Genomic DNA, 22,184 nt, shown 5'->3' with positions numbered 1-22,184 from the left:
ACAAGACTTAGTTTCAGCCCAAAACTTATAATTCATATTTTTTGCATGTAACATGCATCTAGCCATTTCCACAATAGTTCTATTCTTTCTTTCTGCTACACCATTTTGTTGTGGTGTATAAGGAATGGTAAGCTGATGTTTAATACCAAATGATCTTAAGTAAGAATGAAAGACATTATTAACATATTCAATACAATTATCAATTCGAAGAATCTTTATCTTAGAATCAGATTGCCTTTCTACTAACATATGAAATTTAGAAAATGTATCAAATACTTGATCTTTATTATGTAAAATATATATCCAAATTCTTCTAGTAAAATCATCAATGAGAGTAAGAGCATAGATATTTTCCATAGTTCCTAAAAGATCACTATGAATCAATTGTAACTTATGAGATGCCCTCCATGATGAACCATGGGAAAAGGGCTCCCGATGCATTTTGCCACTCATGCACCCAGTGCATGTAATCTTAGATGGAACAATATGAGGTAATCTTTCAACCATATGAGATTTTAGCATCAATGATATATAATCATAATTCAAATGACCAAGTCTTTCATGCCACACATTAAAATCAATATTTTCTTGCAAAGAGTACCTTGAAGAGGTAAACTCATAAAACTTGAATAAGTTATCATGACCCAACTTAGCATTAGAAACAACAACATTAGTGCTAGGATCAATAATAGAACACATGTCCTTATGAAATTCAACTTTATAATCTTGACATAATTTAGCAACTGAAAGGAGATTGGTTTTCAAGTCAGGAACATAAAGTTCACATCATGTAACTTTCGATTTGAAACATTAACATCACCAAATTATTCAACTTTGCAACTATGATTATCAGCTAATTGAATTGGAGTATTCGAAAGAACGGGTTGCAAAGAATCAAAAACTTCTTTATGAGATGTAATATGTTGAGAAACACCACTATCAACTATCCATTCTAATCATGTAGAGGCATTGTAACTAATAGTAAAAGCATGACGAGATTGATTACCATGAGATTTTTGATTATTGTTATTGATAGGTTGCTTATCATTTTTCTTTTTAAAACAATTGTTATTCAAATGACCATCTTTTCCACAATAAGTACAATGAGGTTTCTTATTAGGACTATTATATTGATTAGGATGATTATTATTACGATTTGTATTTTGATTATAATTGTTGTTAAAAGAAGGTGTAGAATTAAATAGGTTGTTATTATTGTGACAATTATTAAAGTTATGATTGTTATGATTATTATTGAAATTTTGAGTATTAAAATTTTGATTTTGATTATTATTTGGAGCATGATAAGATGCTCTAAGATTTTGATTTTGATTTTTAGACACAAATGCATGTTCATTAGATCTAAGAGTACCAAATTGTAATAACTTAGCTTCCTCTTGACGCAACAAATTTTGAAAAATACTATAAGTTAATTGAGTAAACAAAGTAGGAATAGCAAGTTGAGAATGAACATTAGTAATAAATTGTTGAAATTGTATAAGAAGACATTTCTTTAAAATAATGGTAATTAATCTAATATCAGTGAGAGTAACGCCTAATTCAATTAGTTGACTTTTAATATAATCAAATTTAAGTAAAAATTCATCCATGGATTTAAAATCAATATACCTTAAGTCTTCCAAATTGTCTTGCAATTGAATCTTGCATGATTCAGATGGCCTGTCATAAATTTGCTTTAAAATATCCCAGGCTTCATGGGCATTAGTGCAATGAGAAATTAGAACATATAAATCTAGGTTAAGAGATATACCAATGAGGCACCATGAACTACAGAAGGGTCAGTAGCAACATTTTGTTCATGTTGTGTAGCTGAGGCACCAGGAACTACAGAAGGGTCAGTAGCAACATTTAAAATATGGTTAAAATGAAATATAAATGAAAGATGAGTTTTCCAAGCATGATGGTTTGAGTTATTTAACTTGATTTCTGGAATTAAAGTCGACATGATTTAAAAATTACGTTTAAAATTTAAATAATAGATTTGAAATAAAAAAGTGAGACTTATTATCCACAAGAATGTTAAATAATTATTAAGAGATTTAGAGAGTCAAAATTAAAAACTAAAATGTTCCCTGCAAAACCACTGGTCAGATTGAAGAAACAGGAAAAATAAAAATTTGAAAAATTGAAAAAATGTGTTACACAAAGAGTGCGATAAATTTTTTAATTTAATTCTATTTTTAATAAAATTTAAATTATTTTTTCATTTTTATGTCTTCTAAATGCGCTTCAAATTTTAGCCAAACCTAGATCACGTATTGAGAGATATCATAAAAATACGAATTGCTATCTTAAAACTTGAAAAACAAATAATATTGCACATATAGTACAATAACTTTTGCAATACTATTCTGATATAAATGAAATTTAAAAGATTTTTTCGGTTTTATGTTTTCTAAATGCTGCTAAAATTTCAACCAAACCCAAATCATAGATTATGAGATATAAGAAAAATACGAACTACTGTATTTTTCTTTCTAAAATAAAAACAAAAAAAAATTTGAATTTCTAAAACTTAAAAAGCCTGCAACAGAAATAGGGTTAGATATAATAAAAAAATTAAAATTAAAAAATCCTTTGGTGGCAAGCCTTCCAAAGGAGGTTAGAAAAAATAAAAAAATGAAGAACTCTTTGGCAGTAAACCTTCCAAAGAGGGTTAGAAAAAAAACTTGAAGATTGAATAAAAAACCTGCAAAAAAAAATAGGAATGAATTTTTTTTTTCTTCACTTCTCCTCTCAACAAAGTTCTCCAATATGGTAACCTTCACAAAAGCTCAAAACAAGGATTAGAAAGCTCTGATACTATGTAAGAAAAAGTGATTGAAATGATAAAATATAATAAAATGAAATAGCATGAAATAATAGATTTAATCCAAGAGAGCAAGAAGAGTTTTACCATACAAATGATACAAGATCAATGGAGCAATACCAAAGAGGAAGCAACACAAGAGACAAGGATTTGATAAGGGGAAAGCAAAGAAAACCCCTTGTGAGTATTATGAATGAGGTAAAAGCCTGAGAGAGAGAGAGAGAGAGAGAGAGAGAGAGAGAGAGAGAGAGAGGAAATGGAGCAAAATAGCTCATTTACAATAGCATCAAAAACTTGGTGTGAATAATGGAGACTAGATAAAAATGAGAGAGAGAAGCACCTCTTTTAAAGAGATGAGAAAGGAGTTGCATGTCTTTGCATGTGTAACTCCCATTTCTATGAATGCCACATTCATAAAAGGTGTGTGCAAAGTGTCAAATTTCTGTTAAGGAGGAATATCTATTTTCTTTATTAAATGAAATACAAAAATGAGTTGTCCTCACAAGTGGACAATAAAACAAGAATGACATGTCCTTTACATGTGGACTAGAGGACAAATAAATAATACATAAGGGATACCTTGATTTATCCCAATAAATAAATAAATACAACCAAGGAAAGATTATTAATTCTAACAAGCGCTCATAAGGACATCCATATTTGCTTCATTCTCCTCCTCTTCTGGCACGTTTAATGTCAAATTATGATGGCTCCTTCTCTTTGGAGGAGCAGGAGGTTGCTACACTAAAGGGGGCTCTGTTGCAAGAACAAGTGAATGGGATAAATTGGCATACTCTTTTTCTTTTTCTAACTATTACAAGTTTGTAATTAAGTACGAGTACAACATAAAATGCATTTTTCTTACCTAACAATGCCACATCATGTACATTAACATTTTGATCTGCCACCGCATCAACATGTTGAATACTTGAAACATGGTCCAATCCTTTAGCATGATGTTCAACATACTCTGAAATATTCAAAAAAAGGATACACGTCAAAATCCAATTGAAGATGTTAAATTGTATTCATAATTGCATAATTAATTTCCAATAGAAAATTAATACCTCCACCACTATAATGCACATCATGGCCTTCGTTAGGAGTAGGTTCTATGGTAGGATATGAAGGCTACAATAAAATGTTATGCACATTGTTATGTGGTCAATTTACATTTAAAACTAATACCAAAAAAGAATCTTCTCAACTATTTAATTTTATTTACTTTTCATCTGACCAATTTACCTGTGAGATATCATTTGGTGCACTAGATTCTTGGGCAAGGCTTACAGATTCTTTACGTAGGCGTGCAACCACAACTTTATAGCCTTCCTTCAAGGCAATTTTTCTATCTTTATCTATGACCTCCACATTGAAATCTGTGCCCTATGTTTTTTGCTTGATAATGTCAATTTTCCACGTATGGTTTCATTAAACAAAACTATTTGCAACATTATATTAAAAAAAAATAAAAATTTCATTGCTCTACTTACAAGTCGAGACTGCAGATTCATATAGCCACCAGAGCCAGGCTTGTGTTGGCCAACCTTTTCTATTCTCACTTTTGTAGCCACAGATGTGTCCTGCAATCTATGAACAATTTCAAACATCTTAGATTATATATTTACAAATATCAATAATTAGTTCATGATTACAATGTACTTAATACTATAATAACATACCTCTTTTTGCCCTGTGCTGCTTTATTATCTCTATCTTCACATAACCTTTTCTCCTTTGCATCTTCTATTATTTCATTCCACTCCTTCGGTGGAATCATAGGAGGACGATTATACTTTGGGTTATCCTTAAGACCCCTTTTGTATTGATCCCTCACAATCTTTATATGCTTTGCTGCTCTTTTCAGAAGTAGGCCAGTGTCAAAAATGTTTTTTCCAAATTTCTCCTCAATGGATGCAATCAGCTAATTTTTTAATTCCACACCTTGTAAATTCCACCTTTTTAAAAACAAATAGATTGTTAGATCAACAACTTTAATATATTACAATAAATATAAGAAAAGAAAAATTATGTAGTAATGATATGAAACTACGTACCTTTTATGTATGGTGGGTCCAAACAGTCTCAATGTCATATGAAAAAGATGTTCAAAGAAAGCATTATTACCTACAAAAACATAAAAGATTTACCAGTCCAAAATGAGTAATATAAAAGTAAAATAAATTTACACTTTAAATAATATCAATTTTAAAGCACCTGGAAGCTTTCTTTCTCTTAATGGAAACATAGTTTTCTTATTTAGCAACAAAGTCCCTTCATACGAACTAGTACTAATCACACGAACTACTCCAAGAAATGGATCAACTTCAGTAGTACTACTCTCTATTGCTCTATCAACTGAAACATCATTACAATTAAATGACAATTTTAGTATTGCTCTCTGTTGGTCTACCTCCCTGCCTATGTCCATGTCTCTCTATGTGTGGCTATATATATATGTATGTATGTGGGGTGTGTGTATGCATGTGTTTGTGTGTATGCAAGATTCTGTAGACATCATTTAAGTACTAATATTCTACTTTGTTGTTCATCAACTTGTAGAAAGACATTACAAAATATAGTACATTACAAAATATAGAAAAACAAGGTTTTATCAGTTCTACTGGGCATATACGATGATGTTTGCATGGTCCTTGTTGCCGACAATGCAATAGACAATAGTGGACTGCCAACCGAAGGAGGAGTCCGCACTTCATCATGAGCTAAAGAATAGAATATTGTTAGTAAAGACATTTGCAATGGATAAAGATCAAATGGGATACTAGCGAGAAACATCGACAAAAGAATAGGTAAGTGTTATAATGTTGATCAAAACAAACAAAATGTTACTTACATGAAGGTACTATGAAACAACCCTAACCATGTTCAACATGTGATGTCACAACTGGCACATATGTCTATACAAGAACACATAAAATTAGAGATCATGATCCATAAGATACCATAAAATATTAATATCTATTGAACTTCTATTATTGCTTTAGTCAAATTACTGCTTACTTTCAAAGATTGGATTCTACGGTCCAATTCTATTCTCAGTGCCTCTTTCTCCTCACTTCTGTCACCCTTGATGATAATTTGAACAAGCTCATCAATGTATCTTTTTGTAATTTGTTGGGTGATGAAAACAGGGTCACTACTAAGGCCAATGTCATATAGATATGATGCCCGTATTTCAGATTGCATTTGATCAATGATCATTGTAGCTTTTTCCTATCATTTGTGACATCAAATATTCATATACTTTCATCAAAATAACTCCAAAGCCATAAAGAAAAGAACATAATAATAGGACATTTTTTCTATATTAACATTAAAATTTACAATAATTAATGTTTACCTCTATTGAAGGTGTCTGAGATGGTGCATCCATATCGCCCTGTGAAAAAATTTAGTAAGTCTTAGAAATTAGGAGCAAAATTAAAGTAATAGACTTACCAAAATAAATATTAATAATAAAGTAGATTGTATATGTAAAGCATTTGTCTTAAGTTAAAAATTTAGCATAACTAATGTTTATATCTAAAAAAATATTTGACATGTTCTACTTAATGTTTATTATGGTTTGGAAAGAAATATTTGGTCATACAAGACCCTATCATAGTTGAAATTGATTATACTTGAAGATTTCATTGATCATCATGATCTTCATCCATGTCATCATCATCATCATCATCACCATCATCATACTTGTCACTTTGATCATTGTCATCACCACCACCATCTTCATAACCATCATCATCCTCTTGATCACTATCATCATCATGACCATCATTGCCATGATAATCACCATCTTCATCACCATGATCATGATCGTCATTAGCATCATTATCATCATTATCACCATTATCATTAGCATGACCAAAATCATCACCATCTTCTTCTTCTTCATCACTGGGTAACTGTCATTCCTGGTAATCATTTACTTCCTCTTGTGCTTTTTCAATATCTTCTTCTTCAATCACATTATACTTTATCGGCCTTCCTCTTGGGTCATGTCTAACAACAAATGACCAACTTGGTTTGTCTGGAACACCAAAGTAAAACACTTGCTTGCATTGACTTGAAAGAACATAGGGCTCATCTCCGACTGGCTCAAATGACCTTGTATTAATCATAGTAAAACCACTATCGTGTTCAATAATAGTCCTATCGAGATCATTTCAATTCAGTCATAACCTGAACCATTTGACAACAAATAGAACCATTTCGAATGAATTAAAGTTGCACTCAAGTATATCATCCAAAATGCCATAATATCGATTTTCAAATTGTTGAGGATGTATGTCAATTCTAGATGAAATATTGGTAATCATGAAGACAACACTTATCCCATAATCACACATTTTTTTGATTTCATCTAACTTTTTTGTGCGGAATTTATAGACATGGTAGTGCATAGCTTTGTGGTGTTTGACCTGCAATTATTAAAACATGTCAAGAATCTTCTCATTGATCTGTGATTTGATATTAAACTTATGTCTCATGATTAGTAATCTATTGCATACCTTTGTATCTCTTAAGCCATATATTAGATCAAGTACCATTAGTGTGACATTGGGATCTCCATTACGATGAGCTTCTTTAACCAATGATGCAACACCATCCCATGTTAATGAGCAACTATTTTTTTGAGACTGTTCAATCCACACTATCATCCAATCAAGATTGTTTGCAATATACAAGTGTAGTGCATCCCACTCACGACCAACTATAAAAAAGACAATTACACTAGTTAGAAACAACTTATATATATTGATGATGGATAAGAGTTGTTAAATTATAAAAGAAAACTTATAATTACCTCTCACGCTCCTCAATCTACCTTTCTCCATCAGGTACTCCCCTTTGAATTTTTCATTACAGTTGGGATCCCAAACGAGATTTACATGGATACCTACTGCAAACTTTGGAAGATATTCACTGATATAAACCATGGTCTAGTATATCATATATCCCTCTATCATAGAACCCTCAGGATGTGCTCTTTGTCAAACCAAGCCCTTCATAAATTTCAAGTGCCTCTCAACCATCCACATTGATCTAGCTTGTATAGGTCCATACAATTCAATCTCCTCAACTTGATGTATGAGGTAGTGTTCTTGAGCATTGAAAAATGTTAGAGGTAAACACTTTTGCATTTCACACATAAGTTGTGGAATTTTTCTCTTCTAATATTTTATATATTTTTTTATCAATTTCTTTAGATGATAACCACTTAAAAGAGATTCAACATGCAAAAACACATAGAGGATCTTTTAAATAAAATTATACAATAGATTTCAGATAAAAAGCTACAAATCTAAGAAAAAATACTCTTCTAACCTCATGTATTTTCCAAGATCATATATAACTTGTTTAATACTATTGTCAAACTATTGTGGAAGGGATAGAGGTAGGATGAATTGCAATCATTAAAAAATAATCATTTCAATATATTATTAAATAATGCAACTGGTACTACATTCAATCTTACAAATATTCTGTAAATAAAAAACATGACTTACCTTGAGGAAGGTATGCCAATCATGTGTCTTCAACCCTGGCCCAAAATCACCTTTCTTTGATAGAAGAGTGCTTATATTTGTAGCAAATCCTATTGGAAATTTTTTTATTTTTATTTTTATGAATTCCTTTAATGCATCACTTTGTTGCTTCGTTAATAACCAAGGAAGGGAACTTGTATTTATGCGGTCTCCATTCTTATTTGATTCAATGAAAACTTTTAGTGCATGATTATATTCATGAATGTCAGTACAAATTTTAGCAATTTGTTCTCTATCATGCCTTCCATCCAACATTTTCCATAGTGTCTCTATTACATTCTTTCCAATATGCATAACATCAAACAAATGCGTAATTGGGAGATCCTTGTAGTATGATAACCTACTAAATTGAGTAGGATAACTTTTCATTCCTCTAGGAAGTTGGTCATTGATGCCTTGACGACCTTCACGAGCATTAGTTACAACATTAGTAAATACAAGATAATATAAAAATACAAATTGTAAACTTTGGACAACAAATTGGACATTACTTCGACGATTTAGTTGATCGTATTCCAACTTCCATAAATGAGGTGTCATTCTTCGTGGCCTTGATGATGTCTCTTTTTTCCCATTGAAAAGATGTTTTTTGGCAATTTGATACCTATGATTATTGTGGAGAAAGTGTTTAAACTCATCAAACACCTGCTTTCCTAAACTTCTCGAATGACGACATTTCATCTTTGAACCACAAACTAGACATGCAAATTTTCCCTTTGTTTGAAGAGCTAAAAGATCATGTATAATTGGATCATGTAAAATAATCATGTGAAACTTAAGCATTCGATAGTAATGTGTAAGCACTATAATAGACCAAAAATATGTGATCTTAACAATATAACATACCACAAAAATAAGTTAGCCCAGGGGCATCATTTATTGTCCATACAAGCATTGCATGGAATTGAAATTTTTGATGTCCTATCAGTCTAGAGATGTCATACATAGTGATGCCATTCCATAACTTCAACAACTCATCAATTAGGGGCTCAATATACATGTTCATATCTTTAACTTGGTATTTACCTAGCAATTGAATGACCATAAATATTATGTAACTATTATAACCATTTTCATTCACTATTTATAAATTAATTTAGATAACTATAAAATAAAAAAATACCTGGCACAATCATTGAAAATATTATGTGCTCCCTCTTTATGGACATCCAAAGAGGAATGTTATTGTTAATAAAAAAAAAAGGCCATACTGAGTAAATAGATCTCATATCCCCATATAAATTGACATCGTCTGCCGCCAATGCAAGTTTTAGATTGCGAGGTTCTTCTTTAAAGTGTGACCATATTTCTTCTATCTCTTTAAATGCAGAACCATTGATAGGCATTCAGATAATATCATCTTGAATTTTATTGCATGCATGGTAATCCATAAATTGTGCCAAGCTAGCACACCTGAATAATCGTTCAAGGTGTCGAATAATGGGAATGTACCGAAGAACCTTGTGAGACACTTTTTTTGTTATTTGATCTTATCAATATCTACTAACATGACAATTAGGGCATTTTGTTGCAAATTTATGTTGTTTATGATATAGAATGTGATCATTGGGACATGCATGTATTGTCTGATACTTCATTCCACTCTGATCCATAATGTTAGATAATTCTTGGTATGAATGAGGCAAAATGTTTGATGGTGGTAACAAAAACTCACTAATCAACCTACAACAACAAATATGCATTGTTAATATAATGAATAGAAATTGTATGCTAACATTGAAGATGACAAAAATGACATACCTTAGCATACGTGACATTGCTACATTGGATATACTATTCATAACCTTTAAGTTCACCAACAACACTATAGTTGATAGTATAGTTTTTTGAGAGCCTTCGTATAAGGGCTCGTGTGCCTTCTCAAGTAAAGGTATATCAAGACCATCTTCATCATTATTATCATATTTGCTAATACCATCATTATGAACCTCTTCATCACTTGCCCAAATACCATCTTCTTCAATCATGTCCTCTGGAACATTATCATCTTCTTCCATGGGAGTGTTATCCTCAGCTTGGATATTCACACCTCCATGTTCCTCCAGTAGGAAATCCACATTCAGAAATGGACAAAAATTGTGGCCCCCTTCAACATGACCATATTGCCTATAATGACTCTGGGCTTTTGTGATTAGAATTCTTTGATTCTTTAAGCCCTTACACTTTTTGCAAGGACAATAACATTTATCAGGTTTTCTTTGGAACTAAGCCCACAATGCAGCCATTGCCTCATTATTTTGTTCAGGGTTCATATTGTTAGGCATGGTCTTTCTTCACAGGAAAATATACCTACAAATAAATTGGACATGTTGTGATTAATGTTTATATCTGCACATATGGTTTTTGTTAATTAATGTTTTCAAATGTAACTAAAATGATTACAAGCATATCAAAAAGGACCTTCACAAGGTCTTATTACATCAACTATTCTAACATGGTCATTTGGTTATCTTGAGACCTTAATGTCTTCTCATGCCTTCAACCTTGACCTTGATAACCCCTGTAACCACTTCTCACTATTTTTGTTAACACCACAATAAACAAGAAAATTGACTGTGTGGAAAACAAGAAAACTCTTTGACAGGAATCTGTCTTGAGACAAAAAAACCAAAGCTGTTATATCAAGCACACACTACAAATTTTATTTATCTTTTACAAAACTGTTCTATTAACTATTACTTACACACTGAACTACTACATTATAGGGTACATAATTTTGAATCCATTCCCTATATTGGTTTAATACTTATGCATGTTATTTTACAATCTCAAGTTATGAGGAAGGAAAAAACACACCTACCTTAGGACTACTAGAGTAATATGGACCAAAAAGCTATACCAAACCCTATTTAAGTGATGATTAAAAAGCCCCTTCACTACTTTTCATTCTACCGAGTAGATGATTTTCAATATCTCCAATATCTCCATAGGGATTTTCAAAAAGGATGCAAATTTGTCACTAGTTTTAGGTGTAACAGATCATCCTGAATTAATTTCCATCGAAAGTATGAAATGATTCAAAAAGAACTGGCATGCTGATTTACTATTACAATTAATAGGAATACAAGAGAAAAACTTGGAATTCTACTAATGTCATCAATGTTAATCTTGGGTACTAGTACAAAGCCAGTAAGAAATCTGCAGTTGTACCAACCAAGATATTTACAAGATTTGATCACAAAAGGTTCATTTATAACAAAACAACTTCAAAAATATTGTATATATACACTCTTTTATGCTTTCAAAGGGAAAAATTATTTTAATGATGTTTTACTTAAGAATTGCTAGAGGAAATGATAAGCATGAAATATATTCAAGCATGAAATATGGCAATCATGCATTGGTTACATCTGGATTATCACCAGCTATTGCAGATGATGGAAGTGATACTATGTATGAAGCTTCTAATATAGGAACTCCATGAGAAGCTAGAGATCATTTAATGGAGATTTGGTGATGAAAAATGGGATCTCTAAAGATGAATAGGGCTCGTTGAAGTTAAGAGGGAGAAAAATAATCTAATGAGATCCTAGTATTCTATATTGATAGCAATGGTAATGAGGCCGATTCCTCCAAAGGAAGAGAAATATCTAATGTTGGTACTATTACTTCTTTTAAAGATGGTCTTGTCTCATTTCAGACCTATGTGGTGAGCATGAAATTACAGGCATAAAAGCATAGAGACTTAGAATCAACTAGTCTTGCTAGAGAAGGAATTAGTAACCCAACTACAATGGAACTTAGAGGAGCTTCATGAATTAATACTTTTAAAGAAGTAAAGAAAGGGTCAACATATGAATAAAACCATTTAGCTAAACTTTGTAAGAATATTCAAGGAAATTTTTAATATGATTTGTGTAAATTCAAAACTATCTTTTTGTTTGCTGTCATGTTACATCCTGTTTTCATGCATTTATTGTTATGTTAATGGATTGATAAATAAGTTCAATCTATTTGGAAGTGAAGTATATTTAATTATCTTTCATTTGAAGAAAATTAGAGGTTTTGGATGAGAAGTATATTGACAAATCCTTTGGTTTTTGTAAAAATTGTCTTGAAACTCTTATTTACAAACCTAGTGATATGGGTTTGATCAAATAACACATTTTGACCATGGAAAAATGCCGAGTTTTACCTTTTGGGAAATAAGATTGATGCATCTTTCAAATAAATTTATTTTGATATTGTTTGGTTTTGTATCTTGGAAGTTATTTGATGTTCTAGAGGGCAGAACTCATAAATTCTATGATAATAATAATCAATCTCAGTGCAGAGGCCATAAATTTCTATCTAGCTGTTAGATGATTCTAATTTTTGGATATGTTTTAGGAAGGCTGAATATCCACAATACCACCATTGTGATTGGTGTAATAATGTATAGTTTAAAAGTTATGAATAACAAAATCAAAATTATCAAAACTACATATGATAGTTTCATGGTAGTGAGTAGGTGAAATGTTATCATATTATTTAGGTTTGGAGAATCTTGCAATGTAGCTTATAGAAAATAGATCTCAAATGATTAATAGAATGAGTATTAATATCTATGTTGAAAAATATAAGGATGACTAATATTTGGCAGCAATATAATACATGAGTGTGTGGAACATCTTATAAAAATGGTATGTTTGTACATGGAACACTAGAAAATCTAATTCACACGATGTCCCTACCCCTCCATAGCACTAAATTGGTACTTTACAGGGTATGAAATTCTGAATCCATTCCCTATATTGATTTCCATTTCTATAAATTGACACAATCAGAATAAAAATGTCCAGCTAACAATCTATGCATTGTAATGTCATAAAATATTTTGAATCTTTGAAAAGGTTTGGGTCAACATACCTATTTTAGAAAATAACCTTTCAATGTCTTTAATATCTCTCTCCAAATCAGGGAGAGGTGTGTAGGCCTGCTCGGTCAGAGTGTTTTTGCTTACCATACAACATCCCAAATGTAAGTCTCATCTAAGAATATCCTGTAAACTACATCTAGTAAATAACACTACTAATAGACAAAATGTCAAATAGGTTAGTATGGAGAAAAATAATACTGAAATATACTTCAAAATTCTCCTTGTCTAAATATTAAATAAATAAATATCATTATTGAGAAATTGCCACCATGCCGATAATTTTAAATTGAAGTTTGTGTTTACTATGTCTAGAGAAGAATGATCTAGAAATTCAAATGCTGAGATGATCTCCCCTAACTACTGTTTTGCTGCAGAGAGCAGTCTCTGTAAAAATTGAATGAATTTTTTAAATTTTAATACAACTGTCAACTTGAAAATAGTTCTATGCTCCACAAAATTTGAGGTATCAATTCCTATAACATATCATCTATCATCAAGTTTAAAGTGAAAGAGACCATACAAACTATTTTAAGTTGTGCCCAACTGGGACACATTTAAAATAAATTAAAATACAAATTTCAATCAAATTCATGTTAGAATCAATCTTATAAATCAATATAATTATTCCCTTGCCAGCTCCATAATACTATAGAAATTGGTAATCATATCAGATCAACCATGGATTACATTCTTTGAAGTGTCTAAAGTAACCAACAAAAACCATCATTTCAAAAGTAAACATGAAAAGAAAAGTGAGAGAGATTCTCATCCACTAACAAGAATGCTTGAACATTTTTCTCTATATGTTGAGCAGAACTAACCTGAAATACATTCTAGTGTATTTGTAAAGATCACAAGTTATCCCTCTTCAACAGACCCCTCTTGTACACTCTCTAGATACAGTAGCCACGTGGACTCTTGTAGCAATTGTATAGGCACAAAATCCAAATAATTTCTTCTCTAAAGTAACAAAGTTTGAGTTGGGAATTCATGAGCTTTTATGCAAGTATTTTCTCAAATTTTAAGGTATTTTGGTCTTAGATATCCACTTTGAGAATTGTATGATAACTAATCTCCAAATTATACTCTTCAAAACATTAGAAGCAATGTAGGTAGCAAACTGTATTTAATACATTTGTCTTATAATTGAAATCTCATAATATTAATAAAATATTATGACTATCAAGTCAAATGGGATGACCTTGAATGCTAAATCATAGAGACTTTCATAATGAAAACACGTGGTCAAATCACAAGGATACATGTTACATGCCTAAAATGCACAACTATTGAACATCGAATTCATATATAGTATTGGAAAGTGTTTGAATGTCGAATTAGATTAACCATGATATTTGATTTGAGAAACACCAAATGGACATTCCCTTGCCAAGAGTTTCTTAGATGTGTCATCATACCTTTCTCGTGGTTCCATAATGTGGTCAAGTTGCCAAAAATTCCTAAAGGTATTTAAGTCAAAGAGTTTGTTGAAGTGTCGTATGTGTTTTTTTGTCAATTAGGATTGGTTATAAAGTGTAATGTCCTCATTTTAGCTCACCATGGTTTATGTTTGGATTGACCTATTATTGGCCCTCGTGGGTTAAGGATGATGGCTAGAGGGCCCCATTTGGAAAAACAAGAGGATATTTCCCTTCTATAGTACATAGGTGTTTCAGATTGCTCCTTGTTTGTTTCAGTTAGCTACACTCACAATTTATAGTAAGTTATGTATCCAACATTTGGCATGCACCTAGACCAATCTCAACATAGTGACGACCCTTGGCACTACTAATTTTATCAAATACTCAGGGAATTACTAGTTATAGTAGGTTAGGAGTTAATAAAGAGAACCATTAATATTTTTAGTAAGGCAGCTGGTTGTGCGATGGAAGCAATGGTTGACCAACTGGTTCAGATGAGATAGAGAGATGATGAGTAATCAATGAGATATTAAAATTATAGTAACAATAATAAAGCTATTTATAATGGTTATATTGTAAATTTAATACTTATCTTCATAAAGTATTATTGAAGAGCCATTCTTGAGATCTTCGACAAAAAATGGACCAAGATGAATTCTACTACTATATTCTTTGAGATTGCTTCAAGATTCTTGACCACATATCTAGATATCATGCTGTCTCCATGTTCAAGAGTTGGCCTTATTTGTACTCATAAAAATATTGGTCCTCCTATCTTGGATTATGCTTTGCAACAATACATGATTAATTTTGTAGAATGATTATTATGTTTTATATTTTATGACATTGACGAATATGGCACTCTTGAAGAGTTTTTTTTGTTAAATATGTGACCACCATTAGGAGGCTATGAAGAAAATTAGTGAAATCATAGTAGTAATGGTGGTTCCTTCCATGGTTGTACCTTTGGATCATTTTAAAGATACCTATAGGCTTACTTCTTTTCTCAAGATTGTTTATGTTCCACCCCTCCTCATCTGAGCTATTGTTAGATCACTCCTCAAGGTCAGCTCAAGTTTGTGGTGGATGGAATGTGATCTTCTAGTGTCAAAATGTGGAGTTCTAATTATTAGTCTTCCTCAGTTTCTTTTCCTATTTTCCTCTTTCCTTTTCTTCCTATCTACTTCTTGTGCCTTAGTGTTTCTTTAGTAAAATGCAAGTTCTATTGTACTTATTCTAAGTATTAGATGCTATGATATTATACTTAAGGATACTTGTTTTTTTGGATCTACAAACTCAAAATGTTAAATAATTGATTTTAGGCTATTGGGTGGTAGGGTGACTTATTTTGAGCTTGTCATCTTGATTCTTTGAACAATATATTTCTTTATAAAAGTTAAGACATTTTTTTTTTAAAGATTTCAAATATGAAATAAAGATTAAAACAATTTCCCCTTATTATAAAGATTTGTTTTCCCCCTTTTCTTTTATTATGCTTACAGATAATACAACAAAAAGATGATAACATCATACTTATGTTTCATTCAATCATGCTATTTCTGAATTCTATTCTTTCATTTTGTTCATTTAGGTCCACTAGAATATTATAGATTTTTCTGAAGCAATTATAAACAATACAACCATTGGATATATTCATAAAACCATTGAATTTCTTTTTCCTTTCTATCACAATGTAGTGATGACTGTACTCTTTACTTTCTGAATACTATGTAATATAAATATATTGTTTCATTTATCACCCTTCTGTCATTGTGCAACTTTTCTGAATAATAAATAGTTCATGACTTTATTACCCATCTTATCTTAACTAGCCAACAATTCAATTGTTGGATGAAGTGTGAACAAAAAAATATATCATATCTTTTGGGCTTTTTTTTCCCTCCTGATTTTTAAGAGTTCACACTATTGACTTTCAATTTTTTAAGCAGCCAATATAGCTAGATTTTTATGCAGTATATCGAGCCCTTTGGAGTTTAAGTGTGACAATCAATTATGAATGTCAAAATTTGCATTTTTATGTATTTCCATGGGTTTACCAACCCATTTGCACCATTATTTACGAAACAAATCTTTTTCAAAATAGATTTCTTTGCCCACAGAAAATGGAAGAATTGGCTGTTGAGGATCATGAGTTATTTATTTTAACAATATAAAGAGATGCCATTTTAGTGAAGGGATTAAAAATGCAAAATCTGGAGTCGGTCGATAGTGTGATGTTTATAGTCACAATATAATTACAAAACCCACTAAAAATATACAACGTAATTTGTTGAACATACAACATAATCTGTTTTAGGTAGCAATATTTATAAAGGGAATAATTTGGCTACTTATTGGTTGGAGTAGTATATATAAGGGATCTCTACATGCTGTTTTAATCTCACAATTTGAGTATCAATTTCTATCTCACAATTTGAGTATTAGAAGAATAAGAATGGAGAAAGTTGGGGCAAGAGAGTGGAAGGTGAAGACCTCTAAACTAGTCATGGTGGCCCCTTCTCTACCTACACCCAAAACTATTCTCCCCCTCTCCTCTATTTATAACTTAGCCATGTTAAGAAGACATATCTTTACTTCTTTATTAGTTTACAATGCTCATGATAGTATTTATGCTGATCCTGCAAAAACAATTAGAGAGGTTCTCTCCAAAGTGTTGGTGTATTGTTCAATAAAGTAATTATTTTGGTACTTTTCCTAGGTTTCTTTTTTCTCTACCATTCTTATAGTTTGTTCAATGACCTAATCATATCATTTATGGGTATGAGTTTTTGTGTACTTCAATTTTTTAAAAGTATTTTGAGCCTAGTTGACATCTTTTGCTCTATTTTGAATTATTGTTTTATTTTTGCATTTTTGTTTAATTTTATTGTTAAATTATTCATAGATTGAACATGAGTTTTACTACACATTATTATATTTGAAAGTATCGGTTACCATCATATTAAAACCAAAAAATGTTACATTAAGATCCTAGGTGCAAAAAGAAAACAACAACACTCTAATGCCTTGTTTGAATTCTTGGGCTCTCTCCCAATTTGATTCATGGATATAAGATTTTCATTGATGTTACTAAATTAAGCATATTTCTTCATAATTTTTCATGGAAGAGAATTCCATAACCTAGAAATGGCTTTATACAAAGGTTGTTTTTGAGTGAAATGGGTATGTAGATGACATATCTTTCCTAGGCTTCTTTTGGAGGCTCCTGAGAACATCGACCACATAGCTATAAAAGCCTCTTTATTACCATTTAAGTCCATTCACAATAACCTGATTTTTTTCTTATTCTTGAGCTAATATTTATTTTTTATCCAATTCCTTTGAATCACACCATCTTTGACATAATAGCTCATCACTAGAAAGAGTTCCTTTAGTTGGTCATCCATAGATCATTGGTTAGATTTGAATTCATAGTTATGTATAGCTATGCCATTATTCTTCTCTCGAATTCTTCATTTCTAATTTTCTTATTCAAGATAGTAAAGTTTTTTTCTAGAAAATATAGTGTTTGGAGTCATTGTCAATCTATGCACAAGAATTTGTATTTAGTCACATCGATCAAAGAAAACAAAATTGTCTATCTGATTTCTTCCATCAAAATGTCATTTTTGAAATGGTTTTCATTAAGCCTAAAAATTGTTGATAAGTTACCACATCCAAGAGTATATTAAACCAAACAATTTTTAGTTCAAATCCAAAACTAATTCCACTTTTGATTCTAGAATTCCCTAGACAGAGCCCCAAGAAATCCAGTTGTGTTAAATTATTGATGTGATGGATTGACTGATTGGACTAAAAGTATATTGCCAATTTTTCTTCTGGATAGACATGCTTTGAGTTGTGTAATTTTGTATTTTTGCAATGGGAAAGTGACTATTATTAATTTTGTACATTCTTTGAGTCTAAATTATATATTAGATTTCAACAATTTATTTTTTTGTTTTTAATGTAATTTAACTATTTAAAAAAAATTTATTTCATTTTCCATATCAATAAAATTTCTTGTAGAATTCATTAAGCATCAAAGTGTTGAAAAGTGGTCATTTCAAAGTGTCATTCAATATTTAAGATGTCTTAATAATTATGGATTCCAAGTTATCTATACTAATAGACAAATGTATCAGTAGTTGTGCACAAAGGTCCTATAGGGGGGGTGGGGAGTTGTGCAAGATACAAAGTATGTTGGGCTACTAGTGATTGTAATTCAACTGATATACTTGCTACATTTGATGATGCAATTCATGATGGTGTGGATATGCTCTCTATGTTTCTTGGATCACCACCTTCACTAGATGCTTATTTTGATGATGTAATTGCTATTGGGTCATTTCATGCTCTAGAAAAAGGAATTGTTGTAGTTTGTTCAGCTGGAAACTCTAGACCTTAGTCAAATGTAGTTACAAATACAGCTCCCTGGTTAATTATAGTAGTAGCAAGCACAGTTGATATAAGTTTCCCCACTACATTGACTCTTGGAAACAATCAAACCTTCAAGGTTAAACACCCAATTCATCTCTATTTAGCAAATTGTATAAGATGTTTAATATAGTTGGATCATTCATACTTAGTATCAATAATAAGAGATTTCCACAATCCAGATTGTATAGAGAAAGCTATCTCTAGATTAAATTGTGTACACAATTTTTGTACCCCACTTTGGGATTCATAATATCTTGATGATGAATCATGAAATCTGATCTGAAAGATTGATACAAAAAACTTTTACATAATTTAACTTTAAACCAGTTTTCTTTCTCTACTATATTATTTTCCCTTGGCTGGGAGGCTCAGAGGAAAAGAAAATGGGGATTTTGAAGTGGATTATACAGGTGAGGGTGCTCTGTTTGTGGAAGCAATGGTAGATAACACTCTTTTAGCCTTGGGAGATTTGGATGACGGCAACCCATCATTTCAACAACTGCTTTATTCACTTCCACCTATTACTATTTCTATCGAGAACTTTCATCTTTTGGTTGTTCAAATAATTCTTCGCTTTGCTTTTTTATTTATAGAAAAGTGAAGGATTAAGTTTATCTCCTTTAGAAAGTGTTTTATCTTTGGGGTTGCGTCGAGGAGAAGGAACAACTTAAACATCACACACTAAGCTTAATTCCTAGACCAAAGTGTTAAACACTCAAAGTTGACTTTTTTATTCCAAGCTTAATTCTTCCCTGAGGAGAAGTGGGGTGGGGAGAAGGGTTATACTTTTGCTTTCAAAAATGAGTTGGAAAGGTCATAGATGGAAGAGGAGTTTGAACAAAATGATAACACCACCAAGGTAAGGAAATCTTATTATTCATAGTTTTAGTATATTAAAACATTTTTTGATGAAAAGTGTTCTAATGGGAGTTTGAAAAAAATGATAACAATGTTACGATAAGTCAATTCTATTACTTACAATTTTTGTTTATCAAAACATATGTTAACAATTGGTGAAGTTTAATGGTTCTTAACAAGCCCACCAAGAATATTCTAATATTGCTAAGTGCAAGACTCTAAGATTGATGCCACTAACAAATTTGGTGGAATTGATACTCCTAAATCCTTGACTCTTACTATCCTATATTGAGTTGTATTACTCTCTTACATTGGGTTTTATTATCTTGAATTTTCTTTTCCAATTTCTATATTCAAGAAACTTTTTGGATCTCCTAGTTTCTAGTATTTTTTTAGTTATCGTTTTCATTACATTTGATGGATTTGTAACTTATTTATTTCGATTTATACTAATGATTTAATATATGATTTTTTAAAAAGATTTGTGCATTGTTTTGTTGTTATTTCTTGTATTTACTTCATATAGGTAACTCATTTTACATGCAGTGGTTTTGTTGTGGGAGTGAATTTCCACCATAGTATATGTGACAAACGAGGAGTGGGTCAATTTCTTAAAGGCCTTGCAGAAATGGCAAGGGGAGAGGTTAAGCCCTCTTTAGAACCAGTATGGAATAGAGCGCTATTGAAGCCAAAGGTTCCTATAAACCTCCAATTTTATCACTTTGAAACTATTATGGAGAGTGTACATAGTCCACACCAACCTCTATTGAAAGAAGATTTGGTTCAAGCCTCTCTATTTATCAAAAATGATGTAATTAAATGTATCAAAAAATACTTTATGGAAGAAATTAAAGGGTTTAAGAAAGGTTCAAAGAAATGAAGACCACGACTTAGATGTGAAACAAAGATCAATAGAAGAGAACTGGTCTTGCGCCATATAAAGTATGAAACCCTTGTGAGGCAAATAGGTTACTGATAAAGTATAGTAAGCCAACTATCATAATGGCTTGACATGAAAAAAAGCATAAAACAAATAAGAGAATCAAAAATGATATCATGCTTTCACAACAGCCCAAAAGAGATAGGGCAAAGGACTCACTTAGTATTCATGTATTTCTCGATAGATTCACAGTAAATGACTCTAAGTTTCTTTCTAGGAAAATCACTATGATTTATTTATTTTCATAATAATAGTTTTTGGTACACCCAATTTCATAAAACTCGATGGAATAGTTGAAGTGTTTTAATTTCAAGATGTCCTGAACTCAATGTCTTCCTTTGGTCATTGTCTTAAAATACAACTACAGTCTGGTTATAGATGAAGAAAAATGGAAATGAAGGGAGAAGATCAATATATGATTAGAACACAAGAATCAGAGCAGGGATTTCACAGTTCAAAAACACATTGTTTTGAAAAAAAAACATTAAATATTAATGCAAACCAATTGTCATTTTGCATAATGATGCATCTCATCAGCATTGAGTAACATAACATGTATCAAGCACTTTAAAAACATAGAGAATGAAGGCTTAAAATCTCTAAGTAAACAAGAGGACAAAACTCGAGGTTTAATATTTCCAAAAGCTTACCTCCAGTATAGAAAGTTATGGGAAAGAGTATGTTATAGTATTTCTAATTTGCAAATTTTTCATGATCGCCATGTCTTGCATGCTAGATCTTTTAATACTCCATGTTCTTCTCGAAAGTGTGCTAATCCCTATGTTGTGCAAAGCTGAGCACCTTCTATTCGCTAGGAGCTTGAGCCCTCTACAGGAGCCTTATGCAGTAAACCCCCTAGGGCGGTCCCCCGTGAAGCTCTCAGGAAGAAGGGTAGTAATCTGTGATAGACCAATAGAAAGATCTCTTCAATAAGACCTACATAGAACTTCGTGAAAATCTACATTTTCACTCAGAGCTCCTGGTTCTTCAACTCCCATGCACGCATTGAAGCTGAATGGAGAAAACAATGAAATGGGCGACATTTGCTGAATAGAGATCTAATGAAATGGGCAGCATTTGCCCTTTTAGATATTAAGCTCGTGTTGGTCAAAATTTTGACCAACACTAAGATTGTTTTGGTCAAAAGTTTGACCAACATGGGCATAGATTAAAAAAAAGCCATAGTTTCCCTTTCCATACTGACCAATTTAATAAAAGGTTGAAATTTTTGGTTGAAAAATGACCTCAA

The 22,184-nt window shown here is 31.5% G+C and overlaps 1 pseudogene; it reads left to right on the top strand.

The window, feature by feature from the left end:
- Nucleotides 1-17,152: 17,152 nt before the first annotated feature.
- On the top strand, nt 17,153-20,875 carry LOC149558438 (10-deacetyl baccatin III-10-O-acetyl transferase pseudogene; annotated as a pseudogene).
- Nucleotides 20,876-22,184: the final 1,309 nt, after the last annotated feature.

The sequence above is a fragment of the Cupressus sempervirens genome, chromosome 5, assembly GCF_028749045.1.
Source record: "Cupressus sempervirens isolate cs-2001-9-10 chromosome 5, ASM2874904v1, whole genome shotgun sequence".
NCBI classification, from domain to species: Eukaryota; Viridiplantae; Streptophyta; class Pinopsida; order Cupressales; family Cupressaceae; genus Cupressus; species Cupressus sempervirens.
Note: the sequence above shows the minus strand (reverse complement) of the source record. Positions and strands in the feature narration are given on the sequence as shown.